Below are 19448 nucleotides of genomic sequence, written 5' to 3'. Positions count from 1 at the left end.
TGTGAACATATTTGTCACTATGCATATGCTAGTAGTACAATTAATTTTTATTTTTGAGGTAAGTGTATTTACTTTTCATCATAAGAATCCCAGAAAAAGAAGTGTTACAAAAGAGAAAAAAACTCAAAACTCCCCACTTTAGTCACTGAAAGCTAATGAGGTCACCTGCAGTCCTGTTGCTTAACTCCTCCAAATGTCCAGCCTCTTATTAACAACTCTGCTTAGTTAAAACAACAAGGGAACATGGCAATCAAATCTAAATCCATATTCAGCAGCTCTGTATGTGTGCTTCCCCTAAACTATCATTACTGACCAAGTTATAAAGATTTTAGCAAGAAATGTTAAATGTAAGCAAGACTTAGGGATAAAGGACTACCAAAAACAAACAAAGGGTCCATTTTACTACAAAATGCCATGAGTGACTTTAAGCACTTTAGAATATATTTTGCACCGCCATAGAATCAATTCTGGATGTGTATGTGTAAAATGTATATACATACACAATACCAATATTTGAAACATGGTCAAATTAGAATGGCTTAATATAAAAACTTGTTAACTGTCATTTCATGAATCTTAACAACTATACAAAGCAGGGAACAACTAAAATAAACATAAAACACAACTTTATTTTGAAATATAAAATAAAAGAGCACAGAGTTGGCATCACCATTTGTCACCTATGTGTATATCAGACCTTGTAAGTGATTCTGCAGTTGCCACACAGTGGGGGTCTCCAAGCCTGTTAGATATCTGATTCCTGTGCTCTGTGACATATCTAACTCCTGCACCCAGTGGAGCTCAGGGTCATTCTTAGGTCATGGTGGTTAAAGACGGCTGTCAATTCATGGCTTGGGCTAGGTTTCAAGTCTCCTTTATCTGTTATATTGATGATCCCTAGCGATAGCTTAGGAAATTAACCACACAATCCATATGCATCTTATGGTGTATTTTGTAGTACTAAAGTGACTGTATTAAAAGCTCAATGTGCTATATTTGAAAGAGTCTGTTACCCTTTGAAAGTTAAGAACTGGAAAAAATATACTTTTACCTGAATAAACAGTTATGGTTCCAGGCTACCTTGCAAATTTTAAAAGGTGGGGACTATAATAAAACAAGTTGAAACTAAATGATTCTGCCTTTTCTCAGTACAGAAGTAATTATTATTCAGTCAAAAGTATGCAGTGAAAAAGAGTAATTGTTTAAAAAGATATAATCCTGAGAATATCCACCTGGGGTTTTTTATTCTGTTAAATACCCGTTTGGAGCCCTATGCCTGCACAATTTAGTATTTATCACAATTCTCTATGGCTAAAGAGAAGATAAGCCTTAATTATAAATTTACACATGCTTTATTGCCAATGCAGTGGTATGAACACATTTAACCAGATTGTCATTCCATTTAATTATTCTAATTTTGACATAGACCCACCACAGATAAAATTGATGGCTTGAGTTACAAGCACCATAAAAAAATCACTACTTTCTCTTCAAGGGGTAAGTATTAAGTTGTTCCTCCATATTCTCTACAGCTATCTGCATTAGGTGAATAAAAATAAAGCATGGTAATAGGATAGCCATCTTCAAATTGCTTCCTTCCAAACTGAGTTATACTTGTGACATGACAATGATATATGGTCACTTTTTTTAACTTCCCTGAATAGGATCTGTGACATCTAAAGAAAAACAAACACATAAGTAAGTAGGTAGGTGGAAAAATAGAGAAAATCCTTCTGCAAAATAAATCCTGTGTTTAATTTTTATATTATTTGCTATTTCTCATCTTTTTCTCAATCATATTTGATGGTACTCATTATGCTTTTGCCTGAGACAAGTAAAACAATGTTCAAGAGCTAGACACCAAAATAAAGATTTGTTCAGATAGACAGGAGGTATGACAGGGATATGGTAATAATTGTCAGAAATTTAAAACTGGCAATAGAGGAAGCCAGAAACTCTGTTCAGGTGAGACAGTAGTGGTGTACGACCTGGTATCCTGGCATGTATAGCCAAATAAAGGTGTGCCAGGTATTGGCTAATGGAGCATAAAGTGCGGGCTTTGTCTTCTACAAGTTGAAGGAAGAGTTGTAGGAGAACAACAACAATGTTTTATGCAGTTACATTAAACTGTCTACTACTTGAAATTATCTTCCATATCCTTGTTTATGACTCACCAAAAAAAGAAGCTAGTACTTCTCAAAATGTCTCCATAAGACTTCCTACCCTCCCTATGGAAAAAAAATCTAAGTATCTAAATACATCTATAAATCCATTACCCAAATAGATGATGAATCAAAGTATCTTCTTTCTTGGTCTTTTAAACTTGAAACTGTCATTAAAAAGAAGCTTGTATTTATTTGGCTATTGATCAAGTTGAAATCTTCAATAAAAATGTTCTGCCATGTGGTTTCATCTCAAGCTTCCTTTGTCTTTCTATTAAGAAATGGTTTTACATTGCAACGACAGGGTGAGATATTCAGAGGATTAAATCAATAGACTATAAATTATATGCAAAAGAAAACATCAGGTCACTATCCTGACACAACAGATTTATTATTAAAGTAGGTAACTCCACGGCAATTCACTACATTTGTTTTTATAAAGTGAGAGACAGAGATCAATGATAACTATAGCTTACTATTGCTTTTAATGGTTCATTTATAATAGCTACTTATCTACTATTATTTTAACTTGTTATAATAATGTCAAGCCAAGAAAAAGAGATAACCACCATTATGGGAATATATATTTTTAATTCAAGTCTGACTGACTATTCTTTAATCTGATTCATGTATTTGTAGAATGGCTAGAAATACTCCAAAATACACAGTGATTCTTAGGTACATACAGAAACTCCATAATGCAGTGTGTTTGAGATTTAGAGTATAAAAACATTGGGTAGTTTGGGCAGTACTTTTATAGTTATTAGGTGAACACCCACATTGCAAGGCCCACCCAGAGCACACCAGCTCAAAATTGCCAAGTGCTATCACCATCAAGAGTTAACAGCTGAACCCTAACTGGATCCTTTAGCCTATCTTTCTTGGAAGCTACTATCTTGGCAAATATAAAGTACACTTTGCTGTAGACGTGCACAGGGATCCACACTCCATTGTCGATTCTCTGCAGCCAGCTTACCATTCATATTTATTGCCCTGATTTCAGAGGAAGTTCAACACAGGCTTCCAAAAGCCATCTCAAATGAAAGAGTAATAAACTCACCTATTTCTTTTGATAAGGCTTAAGGAAAGGGATCCACGCCAATCAATCCCCAAAATATTTTCTTCTAGGGAAACTGGGATCAAATAAATATTAAAGGGGGTGATTAAATCAGGGAGGGAAGGTTCCCCACCACCACTACTATTACTTAGTGATACAGGAAAAGATAAATTTTATAATCTCACGTCCTTTTGGCAACAACAAAAGGTGGCTCCACCACTGCTTGTTCTTGTTGACTGTCTTGTTACTGATCACTCTGGATTCTGCACACCTCTGAATTGTACAACTGGCATTGCATATGCAATTTCTCTTTATTAAAAGTATGACTACTAATATCCAGAATATGTAGAGAACTCTTAAAGCTCAACAACAAAAATACCCAATTTAAAAAAATGGGCAAAGGGCTTGAATAGATATGTCTCCAAAATAAGATAAACTGATTGCTAATAAGCACATGAAAAGATGCAAATCAAAATTATAATGAGATACCACATCACACCCATTAGGGTGGCTACTATCAGAAAGACATAAAATACTAATCACTATATTATATCCCTGGAAGTATTGTAATAGTGTATGTCAACTATACTTTGATTTAAAAATTTTTATTACAAAAGAAAATAACAAGTGTTAGCAAGGATATGGAGAAACTAGAACCCTTGTATGCTATTGGTGGGAATGTAAAATGGTACAGCCATTGTGGAAAATAGTATGACACTCACTCAAAAAATTAAAAACAGAATTTCCATATGATCCAGCAATTCTGCTTCTGAGAATATACTCAAAAGAAGGGAAAGCAGGGCCTCAAAGAGATATTTGTACACCTACGTTCATAGCAACATTATTCATAACAGCTAAAACGTAGAAGCAACCCAAGTGTCCACTGATGATGAATGGACAAACAAAATGTGATTATAGACATACAATGACTATTATTCAGTCTTAAAAAGGAAGCAAATTCTGCAACAATCTACAATGTTGCTGACCCTGGAAGACATTATGCCAAGTGAACTAAGGCAATCACAAAGACAAATACTGTATGATTCCACTTACATGAAGTACATAGGGTAGTCAAAATCATAGAGACAGAAAGTAGAATGGTGGTTACTGGGAGCTAGAAGGAAAGAGGGAATAGGAAATTATTGTTTAATGGGTATAGAATGTAGTTTTACAAGACCAAGAATTTTAGCAATTGATGGTAGTAATAGCAGTACATTATGAATGTATTTAATACCACTGATGTATACACTTAAAAATGGTTAACATGGTGAATTTTACCACACCAATAACAACTAAAAATTGGGGAAAAGAAAGTAGTGGTAACTTTACAACTCTCCACAAAGGCTAAAATATGACTGGCAATACCAAGTGATGACAAGGATATGGAGTAAATGGAACTGTCATACATTGACAGTGAGAGCATAAATTGGAACACCACTTCAGAAAGTTGTTTGGCAACATTTGTTAAAGCTAAATATATGCATATCCTGTGATCTAGAAATTCCACTCTTAAGAATATATGCAAGAGATATGAGTGCATATTCTCAAAAGAATATTATCAAAATTCATCAACAAAGATGTTTGTAACAGCTCTACTCAAAACAGCCAAATATTAGAAACAACCCAAATGCCATTAAAGTAGAATAGATAAATGAAATGTGGTATATTCATGCAATGGAAAACTACACAGTGATTTTTTTAAAGAATTAACTATTATTAACACAAATGAATCTTACATTAACCAAAAATGCCATACAGTATGGTTTCATTTATATGAAATACAAAACAGACTAATACAGGAGTACAAGTCAGAATAATGAGAGGAGCATATTAACTGGAAAAACACATGACAGAACATTTTGGCATCCTAGAAAAGTACTTTATCTTGATCTAGGTGTCAATCATACAGGTATGTGACGAATTGTAAAAGCATATAGAAAAAAGACAGACAGAAAAGTGTATGTATGGTATGATTTCATTTATAGGACATGTTAGAAAACGCAAAACTATCAAGATAGAAAACAGACTGATGGTTGTCAGCAGCTTGAGGTGGAAGGTGGGGGGTTCACTGTAAAGGGACACAAGGCAACTTTTTGGGGATGATAGAAATGGCCTATATCTTGACTGTAGTGGTGTTACATAACAGTATAGAGTTATCAAAACTCATCAAACTACATATTTTAAAAGGTTACTTTTATTATAGCTAAAGTACAATTCAATACCTACTTAATATTCAACAATCTGTACACTTAAGATTAGAGCACTTTATGTACTTACTATGTGTATGTTATATTTCACTAAGAAAGTTTAAAAAGTTTAAAAAAAAAGTAGAGGTTAAATGACAGGTGTTCAAGACATGTTCTAGTCCAAATTCTGCTATTATTTGGACTGTACGACAAATAATCTTGTTGGTGCAACTGAGTAGAAACATAGAAAGAGTTAAGTCTGGAATGAGTTCTGAGGTTCATATTATCTCACCTCAACACAAAGAGAAATATAATAAGCTATCACTGTGCAGTAGGAAACTAAAAGCTAAGATGTCTGACTCTCAGACCAATGCTCTAGCTCAATTCCAGTTCAAGAGAGACTTCTTTTAAAAAAAGGTCAACTTGATCGTTTGGCACTGCATAAGCAGCAAATTTTCAGCTGAGCACTGGCCTCTGTTTGCACATATTTCCTCTCCACTTCCAAAGATACTAAGAGAACTAATCAGAAGTTTGCAAAATGCCCTTGAGTATTTAAACAGCTCTACCTGAATAGTCTGAGATATTTGAGACCCTTTGATAGCAGCAATTTATCATAAAATGTAATTATGGCAGCCCCTATTTAGAGGACTCCAACTCAAAATCAAATCTTGGCATATCTTCTACTTTTCCCTGCCCAAGGCCATTTCCAAAATCACTTAATCAGTCATGCAAAGTACCCAAGTTGTTCTACTAATGAGAGAGATATTTTAGGGTACTCTCTAGATTACATGACTCTACATTAACTCTTCTAAAAATGTAGCTCCTCTGCAACAATGTTAACTTTTTAAAGTACACACATGCACAAATACCCAAAAATTTTAGCAAATTCTGTAAAGCAGTATGTGTGTGCCATATAACTCCCAACATTGTTCTCACACAAAATTGCAAACATGAACAGTTGTGCCATACTTCTCTCTAAAATTGAGACATTAAGGAAGTGTTAAATCAGTGGCCCCTAGTTCTCCTTTCTATTCTCTGTTTCTACCTAGATGACCCTTTGACCTCCACCTTCTCCAGCCCCACTAAGGCCCAAGCACCAACTTTTCTCTGACCTCCACTCCACTGCCAAAACAGAAAAGACTCTAGTATCAGTTACTTACTTTTGATTGATTGTTTGGTTACAGTTTAGTTTCAATGAGCTTTAGTCAATATGTTAATTCACGCAGCATTTATATTTAAGCCACTTTACACCTCATTGTATAATGAAAGGCAATTTTTCCATTAAAGAATTTTAAACTTCAATTTAACTTCAGTAAGCAAGTAAGAAAATATTCTGGAAACTAGGAAGAACTTGAAATCATACTTTGTATTCCTGACCTTGGGGAGTCATAAACCACATTAGAATAGCTTAGAGGCTTAGAATAGCTTAGAGAACCAAAGAATTGTTTCCTCATTCACTCATTCATGCATTCAACAAATTTTATCACGTTTTCTACCATGTGCCAGGTATTTTACAAGGCAGAAAGAATCAATGATTAATAAGATATGGCCTCTGTCTTGGAGTAGTTTATAGTCACAAAGAAGTTAAAAGAATTTCAAGTCCAATAATAAGAAGTGTTTTGACAAATAAAAAATGCTAAAGGAAGAGAGCAGAGCAGGGATTCACCCTCCCTGGGACGGGTTTCACAGAGGACAGGCCCAGGAGCTCAGCTAGAAGAAGTCTGACAGGACAAAAGGCCAAGAAAGGGGAAAAGTGGGTTTCTTAATCTTTTGGTCAAATATAAGGGAAGATGGGAGAAGAGTGGTTACCTTTTTTGTGTTGAGGGAATTTAAGGGAAGAGAGGCTAAAGCCAAGCCCAGTGCTTTCTACAGCCACAATACAATGACAACTCAGGTTGTGGCAGCAGCAGGTGACTTCATTTCATCTGTAGTCACATGCTGAAGCCAACTGATGATAAGCCTTGCCAAGATGCCCTTAGCCACTATAGGCAAGGGCAGATGCAAGCATTGTCATATAATTCCATACTCAACCTACATGTCTTAAAATGTTATTTTTGGATCAGGATACATCAGTGAACATAAATTTTATCTATATTCTTTGAAATAGTTAATATTTGGTTTTGCTCTGTTTTTGTCCTTAGAATTTCAAAGCCTTTCATTTAATGTCAAATTTAGGATAACAAAAAGAAAACGCTGGAAGTCAGGTATTGTCCTTTACTTAAAACTAGCTCCATTTCTGGCCTGGGAAGGATTAGAGGGAAGTCCAATCTTGCTGAAGGCAGAGATTTTGTCCCCAAAAATCTAACAAACCCAAGTGTGTACTTAGAGCTACCCTGTACTCCCTTTGCTCAGTTTCTTGTTCTAAGCAACTTTCTTAGATCTTTACCCTCCCTTGCTCCCAAATTTGCAGGTGAATAAGTTGTGTCATGAAATATATTTAATGTTATCTCAGTCAATGTCTAATATTTTTGTATCACACCCCTTTTTCAGGAATTCTAAAACACAGCCTTCAATCTGCTATATTATTTCAACCTCTGATAAAATAAGAATGAATATTCATTCCTTCAACAAGCATTTATCCAACAATGAAGTAGATGGTTAGTTATTCTCCAATACACATTCTCTCCTTCCATTTTACATGGCTCATAGTCACCTACCCAGAGACGGCATTTCCTAGTACTGTTTGCAGCTAGGTAGGGCCATATGACTAAGTTTATCACAATAAAATGTGAATAGAAGTGATGTGCCACTTACAAGTCACTTACTTTATAGGAAATTGCTTGTATTCCACTTTAACTCTATCCCTCTTCCTAAAAACTGGAATGAAGATGGGAGGTGTCACAGCCTAAACCATGCAGATAAGACCTAAGGATTGTTGTAGCATCACAATGGAATAAACACAAATTGTGAATGACCTCATGGTGATAAGGCACCCCACCAGTCTGGGCTTTCACATTCCTCTGAAATTTTACACGCAAGAGAATTAAACTTCAGCCATATTTAAACCACCGTATTTTTAGGTAATTTGTTACAACAATTTAGCCAGACCCCAGGCAATACAAACATACATTCAATGTCTATTGAGCATTTACTATGTGACAGGAGCTATATGAGAGGGAAATAAACTGGTAAATAGATAAAAAATCTCTCTGGACATAGGTTGCTTACGGCCTAGAAGGAGAGACCAAAAAATATAAAATTACATTTGCTAACTATGATAAGTGTGTAAAAGAAACAAAGAAGGTACTAAGTTAAAGTTTCTCTTAGGAAGCATCATTCAGCTAAGGTTTCAACATCTTAGGAAAAAATAGATGAATCTGTACCCAGGGCAGGAAAGAGCTTGGCTCTTTGGACAGAACTCAAGAAGGCAGGTGAATAATGTGAACAGTGCGGCCTTAGGAGCAAAGACTCATCCAATAGATACATGGATGGATGGATGGATGGATAGGTAGGTAGGTAAGTAGATAGACAGATAGATGTAATTGCATAGGTGTATTAAATTATAGATAAATTATCTTTGCATTTACAGGTGGCTTTAACTCTGTTTTCATTTTTTAAACTAGAAGTTTTTTTTTTAAATCCTCTAATCTCTCATATATTGCAGCACTGGATCTAAAAAAAACTGATCACCTTAAAACCATAAGAACTCTCACTTGGTAGCATCCTTAGACCCCCCTCTACAGAATTTTCCCAAAATTAGATCCTCTTGTTCCTAAGGGTCACTTCCATCTATCTTATGCTCCCTTTTCATCCTTTCTGCCCCACAAACATGTGAAAAGCCCCAAGTTTCTATAATTCTTACTCTCTTCTACTTCCACTCTCTTGCCTTTCACAGTCAAACTGGGCCTATGAAGTTAACGTTACCCAGACACCTTGTATTCTCCAGCAAATGTCATCATAAAACCTTAGTATTTGACCAAATCACATACTGATCACTTCTCTAACCAGAATTAAAGGCATCCTCTCAAGTTACAGATTTTAGGGGAAAGGAAGGTCACCTCCAATTACTCTATAGGACTTTTATAATAAAATCCTAAAAGTTTAAATGTCTAACTAAATTCTATAAAAATATTAATAAGTAATATAGTATAAACAAGATAATAGGTTATATGTTTCACAACAATTTATAAACTCCTTGAAAAGGGAAGGTATCTTCTCTCTGTAAAGTTTTACATCTTCCCTGAATAAATATTTTGATTAATGAAGGAATAAAGTCATGAGACAGGATTCAAAGAAAGAAGCCAGGGTAACAAGATGAGAGCAGAAGTTCCAAGGCGGGGGCAGGGGCTAGAGTTAATAGAGGTCAGAGGTGAAGCCAGGAGGAGTTCCTAGAGCCAGAAGAGCAAACTATAGGTACTTTTCAAGGGCTTCCACAGCTGATAGGTAACAAACCACTCACCTCACACAGTTATAGATGCTCATCAGGGACTGGACTGGATGCCTTCGTGTCATTCTCATATAAGAAAGAAAAAATTAGAGAGAGAAGATGAGAAAGAGGAATGGGAAGAAAAAGAAAAATTGGGTAATTAGGCTAGTTAAGGGAAAGAGCATTACAATGGTATTAAGAATGAGTGCTGAGAGGCAAGCCTGCTAAGTTTAGAAGTAAGCTTTGCTATTTTCTAGCTGGGTGAACTCTTCCCTCAGTTTCCTCTTCTTTAAAATAGGGATTATAATAGTACCTATACCTCATGGTGTTGTGGAAAGAACTTGAATGAACCATCCATGTAATGTGCTTAATACAGTGCCTAGTATTATGTAAACTATCAACAACTGTCAACTACTTTTGCACTTACAGGCCAGCCTCAGAAGAATAACTGTTCAAGGTAGTAAGATAGGAAAGCTGTAAAATAAATTTGTTATACAATTCAATTAAATATATCTGTGTGTTTTTAGTGAGCAAAGGGATCATCTTTGGCTCGTCTTATGTATTTGTTTAGGTTTAACAAAGCAAAATGTGTGTGCATTAAAAGAGCTCAAAGCTGGGGAATGACAGAAAATGGAATTGGAAAAAGCTGCCATCTGGCTCACCTTACACAGATACTTTCTAAATCATATAATACAACTTCCCTACCACAGTACCAGGCCACAGCCACAAGCCCTAAAAAATTTTAAAGCACAATCTTTGTATATCACATGGTACACATATCAGGATCCTTAGTTGTAAGCAACAAAAACTGACTATTGGTGATTTAATCAGAAAAGGAACATATGGATAGCTCAGGAAATTGCTAGGAAAACCGGAAATCAAGCTTGAAAACATGGAAATCTGACAGCCAGAGCTGTGTCACCACAGAGCTGGTCCAGTGAGACCATTGCCCCTGCCCCAAGCCCTGATGCTGCCACCCACCCTGCCAAAGCACTGGACTTGGGTGCTGCTGGATACCATGTCTAGCAACTTCACCATGTCTGTGCTGTAAATAGACGAGGCTACTGAGATAGCAAGAATACAGCCTTTTCTGACTCAGAGTGAGACATTGCCTAAACACTAAAAGGTTCAGATGCTGGCCAATCCTAGTCAAAAAAAAGAAAGGAAAGAAAGAAAAACATGTGATAAGTAATGGTACATCCACTGTTTTAAGCAGTCACTAATAAAAATTATGCCACATAAACACAGATATTTATGATATAAAATAAGTGAAAAAAAGTAGAATTCAAAATCATGGCACACAATATTTGCCTTTAAGTAAAAATATGCATGGGGACAAAGACTGGACTGTAGAAAACAGCTATTTTGGGGGGAATGTGATGGTAATTGGGTTTTTTTCTTTCCTTCTATAATTTTATTATTATGATATAGAAACATACTATTTTATCATTACACTTATTGTTATTTGAGAGCTCCAATTCTGTCAGCAATAAAACCCCAAATGGAAAAAAATAAACTTTTTTCTCTGTATGTGTATAATTATTTTTAAATTTTTAAAATATTTTTAATACATTTTTTATTCTAAAAGACTAAGATCATTCATAGTGTACATAATATAAATACATAAACATATTTATCACAACTTAACACCAGGCTTCTAAAATACATACATTTTAAATATGAAATTAAACTTAAGTTTAGTCCCAATTATATTATTATCTCACATTCTTAAGATATGAGGCTTCAACATGTAAGGATTAAATGTGTAGGCTTCAAATTCCAACTTTATTACTCACCCACTGTGTAATGCTGAGAAGCTTAGAGAATTTCCCTAAGTCTCAGTTTCTCCATCTGTAGATGAGGAAAATAAAACCCACATCATAAGGCTGCTGTGAAGAGTAACTGAGATAATGTATATAAAACCCTTAGCTCAGGATCTGGTATAAAGAAAACCTTCCATAAATATTAACATAAAGAAATAAGCCGTCATACAGCCCCTTCAACAGCTGGTTTTGGCAAAACTGGACAGCTACATGTAAGACAATGAAATTGGGTTACTGTCTAACTCCATACACAAAAGTAAACTCAAAATGAATCAAAGACCTGAATGTAAGTCCCGAAACCATAAAACTCTTGGAAGAAAACATAGGTAAAATTCTCTTGAATATAAACATGAACAACTTCTTCATGAACATATCTCCACGGGCAAGGGAAACAAAAGCAAAAATGAACAAGTAGGACTATATCAAACTAAAAAACTTCTGTACAGCAAAGGAGACCATCAGTAGAACAAAAAGTCATCCTACAGTATGGGAGAATATATTTATAAGTGACATATCCAATAAGGAGCTAACATCCAAAATATATAAAGAGCTCACACACCTCAACAAACAAAAAGCAAATAAGCCAATTAAAAAATGGGTAGAGGTTCTGAAGAGACACTTCTTCAAAGAAGAAATTCAGAGGGCCAACAGGCACATGAAAAGATGCTCCACATCACTAGTCATCAGAAAAATGCAAATTAAAACCACAATGAGATATCACCTCACACCAGTTAGGATGGCCAACATACAAAAGACAAACAACAACAAATGTTGGCGACAATGTGGACAAAGGGGAACCCTCCTACACTGCTGGTGGGAATGTAAACTAGTTCAACCTCTGTGGAAAACAGTATGGAGGTTCCTCAAAACACTCAAAAATAGAAATACCATTTGACCCAGGAATTCCACTTCTAGGAATTTACCCTAAGAATGCAGCAGCCCAGTTTGAAAAAGACATATGCATCCCTATGTTTATCACAGCACTATTTACAATAGCCAAGAAATGGAATCAACCTAACTGTCCATCAGTAAATGAATGGACAAAGAATGTGGTACATATACACAATGGAATATTATTCAGCCATAAGAAAACAAATCCTACCATTTCCAACAACATGGATGGAACTAGAGGGTATTATGCTCAGTGAAATCAGCCAGGCAGAGAAAGACAAGTACCAAATGATTTCACTCATCTGTGGAGTATAAGAACAAAGCAAAAACTGAAGAGACAAAACAGCAGCAGACTCACACAGAACCCAAGAATGGACTAACAGTTACCAAAAGGAAAGGGACTGAGGAGGATGGGTGGGAAGGGAGGGATAAGGGGAAAAAAGGCATTAGGATTAGCACACATAATGTAGGGTGGGGAGGCATGGGAAAGGCAGTAGAGCACAGAGAAGACAAGTAGTGATTCTATAGCATCTTACTGCGCTGATGGATAGTGAATGTAATAGGGTATGTGGTGGGGACTTGATAATGGGGGGAATCTAGTAACCACAATGTTAAAATAGTTTTTTACTTTGATATAGTCCTACTTGTTCATTTTTGCTTTTGTTTCCCTTGCCCGTGGAGATATGTTCATGAAGAAGTTGTTCATGTTTATATTCAAGAGAATTTTACCTATGTTTTCTTCTAAGAGTTTTATGGTTTCGGGACTTACATTCACGAAAATTTAGTTCTTGGAATAACTGGCTTCTAAAGACTGGCTCTCTTTAGGCCTCATAATATATTCCTTGAAGTTCTTGTTCAACTGGATTCCTCTGGTTATTCTTAGCTAAGGGGTACTACCTTGTCAACGATGAGAACTAGTTCTTTTGGGTGAGGATGAATTATTCTCTTTTTTTCTTCTTCAAATGTAAGTTATGACTGTATTTGCAGTATATAAAATAACCAAATGAAAACTGGGGGTGGAGGGGTAGAATATTATGCATTCAAATATCTTCAACCGTATGGATGCTGGCTTTCATAGAAACAAAACATCAGCATTTTATATTATTCCCATTTTTGTCAACATGTTAGGCATGCCACAGATATAACTTGTGGAATTAAAGATTATCTTTCCTCTCGCTTCAAATAACTCCCTTAATCAATTAGTGTCCAATATGAAAAAAGTCTTTTGTTAACTTGGTCCTCTTACTGCTTTATTGTCAAATTTGATCCCACTCTTTAGATTTGTTTTCATTCAAATATGTCATTTGCTTATTTTCCCAAGAATATGTAGAAACAATTTGCAAATATATCAGATATCAAACAGTTCCTCCACTTCTGTAATTCCTTACCAGTGAGCAATTACCTACTATGGTACTTGCATCAACAATGATAGACTCATAACTCTTTGCAGGAGACTTACGTGGTTGACCCTGTGGGGAAGAACTACTACAAAGTGGAAAAGAGTTTGGGTTCTAGATTCAGTGGACAAGTTACTTAACATCCTGGACCCCTCCATTTCCTTATCTGTAAAATCGAAATAATAAAAATACCTCCTTCTTGAGGCTGAATATGGATTAAATAAATTACTGTGTGTAAAGTATTTGACATAGGGCTTGGCTCAGAGTAATCCTGAATAAATACCAGATTTTCAGGATACTGGCAAACCACATATATTTCAGATGGTAATTTAAAAGTCAATAAGAACAGTCACTTTATTTTATAATTTAAGAATCCGAAAGCATAGAAAGGCTAAATATCCTACCCAAACTCATACTGTGAATGAGAAAAGACTGAATCCATCCCAGAGCTCCTTCCACAGAGACTGTCTCTTTATGTTACTGAAAATCAAAGGCCCTGCCCTCCAGAAGCTTAAGATCCATTTTGGGGAACCAAGACTAACACACATGGATAATCCAGTTCACAATCTTAGTTAAATGCTATATAACAAAGTTTCCTGTGTAAAAGGTGGAGTTCTGAGGAGGGACTCAGCTGAGAGGGAACATTCTGGAAAGAGGTGAGGCTTCAGGCAAGGCCGGTTTTGACTCTGCAACTGAATGAGGAGAGGACATTTGAGAAGCAAGAATATTTTCCTGAGGAGAGAAGCATTAATCTCTCTAGGAACAACCAATGTTTAGAAATTTCCACTCATCACAACTGCAACCTCCACTCTACCATTCAAAACATCTAAACTGAAGAGGAATGAACATATTCCTCGAGTAAATATATTTTGAACAAGTCTGGGATGCGGGAACAGGCAAGGAGTAAAATCTCCCTCCCATTTTCATATCTTAAAAAGATGAACTTGGGGGTTAGGCTTCAGACCTGTGTTTCTTCTCCTGGGGGGAAATATTCTGTCCTTCCTCGTGGGGATGGAAGCTCGGAGGCCCTCACCGGGATGAGGCCGGCAGACGTCTGTGGCGTTTCAGGCCGCACCTCTGGGCTCCTGCGACTTCCTGGAGTACCTGGAGGCAGGGCTATGCTGACGGGAAAAGAATGAGGACACGTGAGACCTAGTGTCTGTTGAGGGGCTCTTAGCAGCCTCAGGGGATGCGCGCCGACTGATGTTGCCGTCACAGCCCACCTGCCCACGGCTCCGGCTGGGAAACGCGCAGGCCTCAGGCCGCCCGGCCGCCCGCCGGTTCACCCGCGAAGGGCCCGGATGCTGCTCCCTCCCTTCTTCGCGTGGTCCCGTGGGTGCCGAGAGAGGCCGCGGCGGTGTTTGCTGAAACTTCGGAAAGAGAAGGCGGGGAAGTTAAAGAGGAGAGAAGCAGTCTTCACCTTGGTGTCGGGGCTCCCCTCCACTCCCGCGGGGCCGCCAAGCCCGGGTAGCATGCCCCTCAGGCAGTTGCACTGGCCCGGCCGCCATGAGGCAGGCGCTGGTCTCAGCGCCCGACGCGACGCTGGCGGAGCCGGAGTTGGCGCGCCCTCCGCGACCCCTGCTAGCCGATCTCCCAGCAGAGTTCGCCCCCCGAGGCTCGGTCAGCTGCCCCCAGCGCGTCTTGAAGGAAGGACCCCGTATGTTCCTCAGAATGGAAAATTCCCGTTCACACTTTCCCAAAACTGTACTTCTGATTTTGAGGCGGCAGGGTGAGGTTGGGGAAGTCCGTGCCATTTTAATTTACTGTTTCTGTATTCTTGTTATGGTTCTGTGGCGATTTTTCTTTTAAAAAGAAGCAAACTAAAATGCAACACGGCTAAAAAGTATCCCAGTTCAAAAAGAAGTCATTCAATAATTTTTCCTTTATTTTCTGTTGCAAGAAATTGTTTTTCCTGAGCAACTAACCACCCAAGCCTAAAATGAAAACGCAAAACTTCCTGATTTCTATAGATTAGCCTTGTGTCTAGACGTTTCACAAACACATTTTTAAAAAGAAAAGTAATTTTTTTTAAGGCAGACATTTTAGTTGCATCTGGAAATGTTCATAGGAAACATTGGTCTTTTCACTTATTTCCAGTAAACCCAAAATGCAGTCTTTCTAGAATATTTTGCAGACAGTAATTGGGGTTTCAGGTTTACACATACACACATACAAAAAGCAAGTGTTCATAGGCTAGCGTCTGCGAAGCTGAGTTGCTTGATTGATAAGTTGATTTGCAGTTCTGCAATGCAAGGTCAGCTATTTTTGATGACTGGTGTTATTACAAATAAAGCTCTAAAACTCTAAAGATTCCAGTTCAGCTCTTCAAATGCTGACAGCCAGAGATGTCCCTTTGGGCAGCCGGTTCTACTAAGATCAGTAAGACCTCACTGAGGAAGGAAAATGTGGGAAGTTGTGCTGCAAGGAAACTTTGTTACTTGTTTGAGCTTGGAGTGTGTGCATGTGTTAGGGTACACTAGTGAGTCATAGATAAAATGGAGAAATGTGGCCCAGAACAATTCAAGAGGCTATGTTATGCCGCAAATCACACAGAAACAAACAAACAAAAAAGATTCAGAGTTAAAACACCTCCTAGAATGTACCTTGCATCTTAAAGACCTATCTAGCCAATACCTCTTGGCAATATAATGGAGACTGAACTTTGGTGCAATCAACTCCTCTTTAATTTATTCTTCCCTAGTCTAGATTCAAAAACAAAAACAACAAAAATAGATGTGTCTTGAATTTTACTTGCTGTCTCTGTATTTTAAGAACATAGTTCCTTAACAATAAGTAGCCCAACGTTTTATTGTTCAGTAAGATGGCAGAAACATTCAACTGGGAGGTGGTCTCAAATCTTCAGTAATCTTAATGGCCTCAAAATCAAGGGCTTGACTGAGTGGACAGGGCTAGCAAACCAGAAATGGAAAAATATAAGCAATATCCAGCCTGAAACAAATCACATGGAATAAGTAGGAAGGGGCAATATCAAATCAGGAATTTAGAATTAAGAAGGGCACTAGCCTCAGGTTCTAAATCAACCTGGTTTTTACCTAGAAAGTAAGAGCTCTAATACTGTGTGCTGTAAGTCACATCAATCCACCACTTGGTGCCTTGTCTTTTTGATTCATAAAAGGAGAGGTTGGGTAATTGGGTCCCTTTCAATTCTGCTCATCCAGGCACAAGAAGCAGAATTTGTGCGCTCTCAGAAATGCAGGCAAAAAGTAGGCTCATCTACAGCACAGGGTCACCAAAGCTAGCCATCTAGTGAGTAGCTTATCTGATAGGGACACGCTAACTAGTGTTTGTGTGTGTATTGAAAAAGCCATAGCATTTCTAAGAATGAGAGAGGCATTTTACAGTCCCATCAAATATAAACGTGATGTCTATGCACCGCTTTCAAAATTTTTAAACAGAAAGGTTGCCCGTCATTCAAAAGAGTAAGGACTCAGACTCCTAGAGTTTATACTGCAAGAATGATTATTCTTCAGGAAGAAACGCAAACAGCAGTGAACGTTTCTTCACAGACATGCTCAGCCATCAGAAAAGCTTAATAAATCCCTATTTAGTATGCATTCATGTAGTGATTACATGAACTTTGACCTCTGAAGAGCTGTAGCAATTAGCTTCAGTGTCCGGCATCTTCTCCCACCATTCCCTGTGGCTTCCTTGGGTAATTTATGCACTATGAGAGTGTAAAATTTTAAAGCTGACTTTCTACCTGAGGTATTTGATTCTGCACACATCAGTTCCTCCCTCTCCTCTCCCCCATTCCTGTCTAAAGAGCCATCTCAAATGGATATTGGGGGTCCAATTGTCAAAATTACTCAAGCGCAAATGGATTTCAATTCCATCTTGCCCTGTACTTTTGAAAAGAAGGAAAACTCTAACTGCCCAAAAAGCTTCATTTCATAGATCTTGGCATCTGAAATAAATTGGATCTCTTCTGTCAGACCAATTTAATGTTTTAAAAATACCCAATCTAATTTGTTTTAAGTTAAATGAAACCAAATGGATTGACAGAAAGCTAAAGAAGGAGACAGAAGAAGTGAGGCTGGAAGCTCCTCTCTCTCCCTCCTGAAAATAAAAGCCAGGAAGGGAGAGGAAAGTGTTTTAAGTTTCTAGTAAACACTGTTTAGCAAAAGAATAATAGGAAAGTTGCCCCTCTCCCAAAAAGGGATGGAACTGTAATTGTTGCCTTTAGCGAAGAGCTCAGATAAACCGCTGGGACTCATTCTAAAGTGACCCATCAATGCATTCATCTCTTCTTGAACTTTTGGTGAACCTGAGATTAAACAGGGGTGAGCAGCTAAGCAGTTTGTTGTTAGCAGCCTTTTCAACAACCCTTTCAGACTGAGTAAATATTGATCGGTTTGAATCTGATTGCCCCAGAGGAAAACACCATGGCATCTGAATAGCCTCCAAAAGTAAACTTTCAAAGGTGAAACCAAGAGCAGACTTCAGAGCCACAGCAAGATGATCTCAACGCAGCCTAGTGTGGGGACACCCTAAATTTCAAGAGTACCTCTAATGAATGTGAGGGGAAGTAAGGAAAACGCATTTGAAAACTGGAATGTTATGTTGCAATTATCCCAAGTCCCTAATTGAGAGTCTTACCCATCTTTAATTTATCAATAAAATATTTATTTTCCTCTTTCGCCATTTCAGTTACCATTGCTGCCATTTTTCAAGGGGCTAACTGTGCCCCCTTAGTGACCAACACAAAAAGAGACCTTGAAATAGGATGTGTTAAGCGCCTTTGATTTAATCGATTGGAACAACTAAAAAGATACAAATGTTTTCCTTGTTGAAAGGTATATTAATGTATCCTAAATGCATTGCTTGTTAACTGATTTATTCCACAACCTAGGGAAGGCTTGAGGTGTTTAGCCATAATTTATCGTTTTCCTCTCCCTCAGCTACAGTGAAGCCATCACCTTGAAGATTGGAATCTCGGATTCCAGCTGGTCGGGCCCTGCTTTTAGATATTGAAATCACTGCAGTGGTATGCAAATGACACTTTAACACATTAAAGTATTTGGAAACCAGCCAACTGTTTTGCTGTGTGGCCTTATACTAATAAACAAAAGATACTGTATAAGGCCCGGCGGTAAAATGAATAAAGGAGTTGTCTTTGAAGTTCTCCACTTATGTCCTTTAGAGGAAACCCCAGAACCCAGGAGTCAAGAGGAGGACACCAGGTGCCCTTGATATGGCCGCAGCAACTATGCCTGCAAAGTCCAGGCTGGCTCCCTTTAACAGAGAAGTACAGGAAATCTCATGGGTGCTCTAGACCTGCAAATTCCAAGTTTTTGTAGGATTTTTCCCTCCCACCCCTAGCCCATCCTTTTTAAAGGATGCAGAAGTCAGTCATATCTCTTTGTTTCTGATGCTGTAAAATGTCTGCTCTGCTTTTGGGGCTAAATTGAAACCTCCAAAAATGTGTGAAAATAAAGGAAAACTGGTAAGAGGTCTAGGAGGTGAGTCATTTTGAATTTTTTGATTTGCTTGCTTCCTCTTTGAGAGTAGACACATGCCTTGGTTGGAAGAATTTGAACATTGAAAG

General features: G+C 37.6%; 1 long non-coding RNA gene across 1 annotated transcript; it reads right to left on the bottom strand.

The window, feature by feature from the left end:
• Window positions 1-14344: 14344 nt before the first annotated feature.
• LOC118974156 (uncharacterized) lies at window positions 14345-15590 on the bottom strand. The gene is made up of 3 exons (XR_005063776.2): window positions 15106-15590; window positions 14847-15003; window positions 14345-14574 (listed from the first exon to the last, which is right to left on the bottom strand). It is a non-coding gene; the product is annotated as an uncharacterized lncRNA (long non-coding RNA).
• Window positions 15591-19448: the final 3858 nt, after the last annotated feature.

Source organism: Manis javanica, chromosome 6 (genome assembly GCF_040802235.1).
Source record: "Manis javanica isolate MJ-LG chromosome 6, MJ_LKY, whole genome shotgun sequence".
Taxonomy (NCBI): domain Eukaryota; kingdom Metazoa; phylum Chordata; class Mammalia; order Pholidota; family Manidae; genus Manis; species Manis javanica.
The sequence above is the reverse complement of the archived record's forward strand: the minus strand, read 5'-3'. Positions and strand labels throughout refer to the sequence as shown.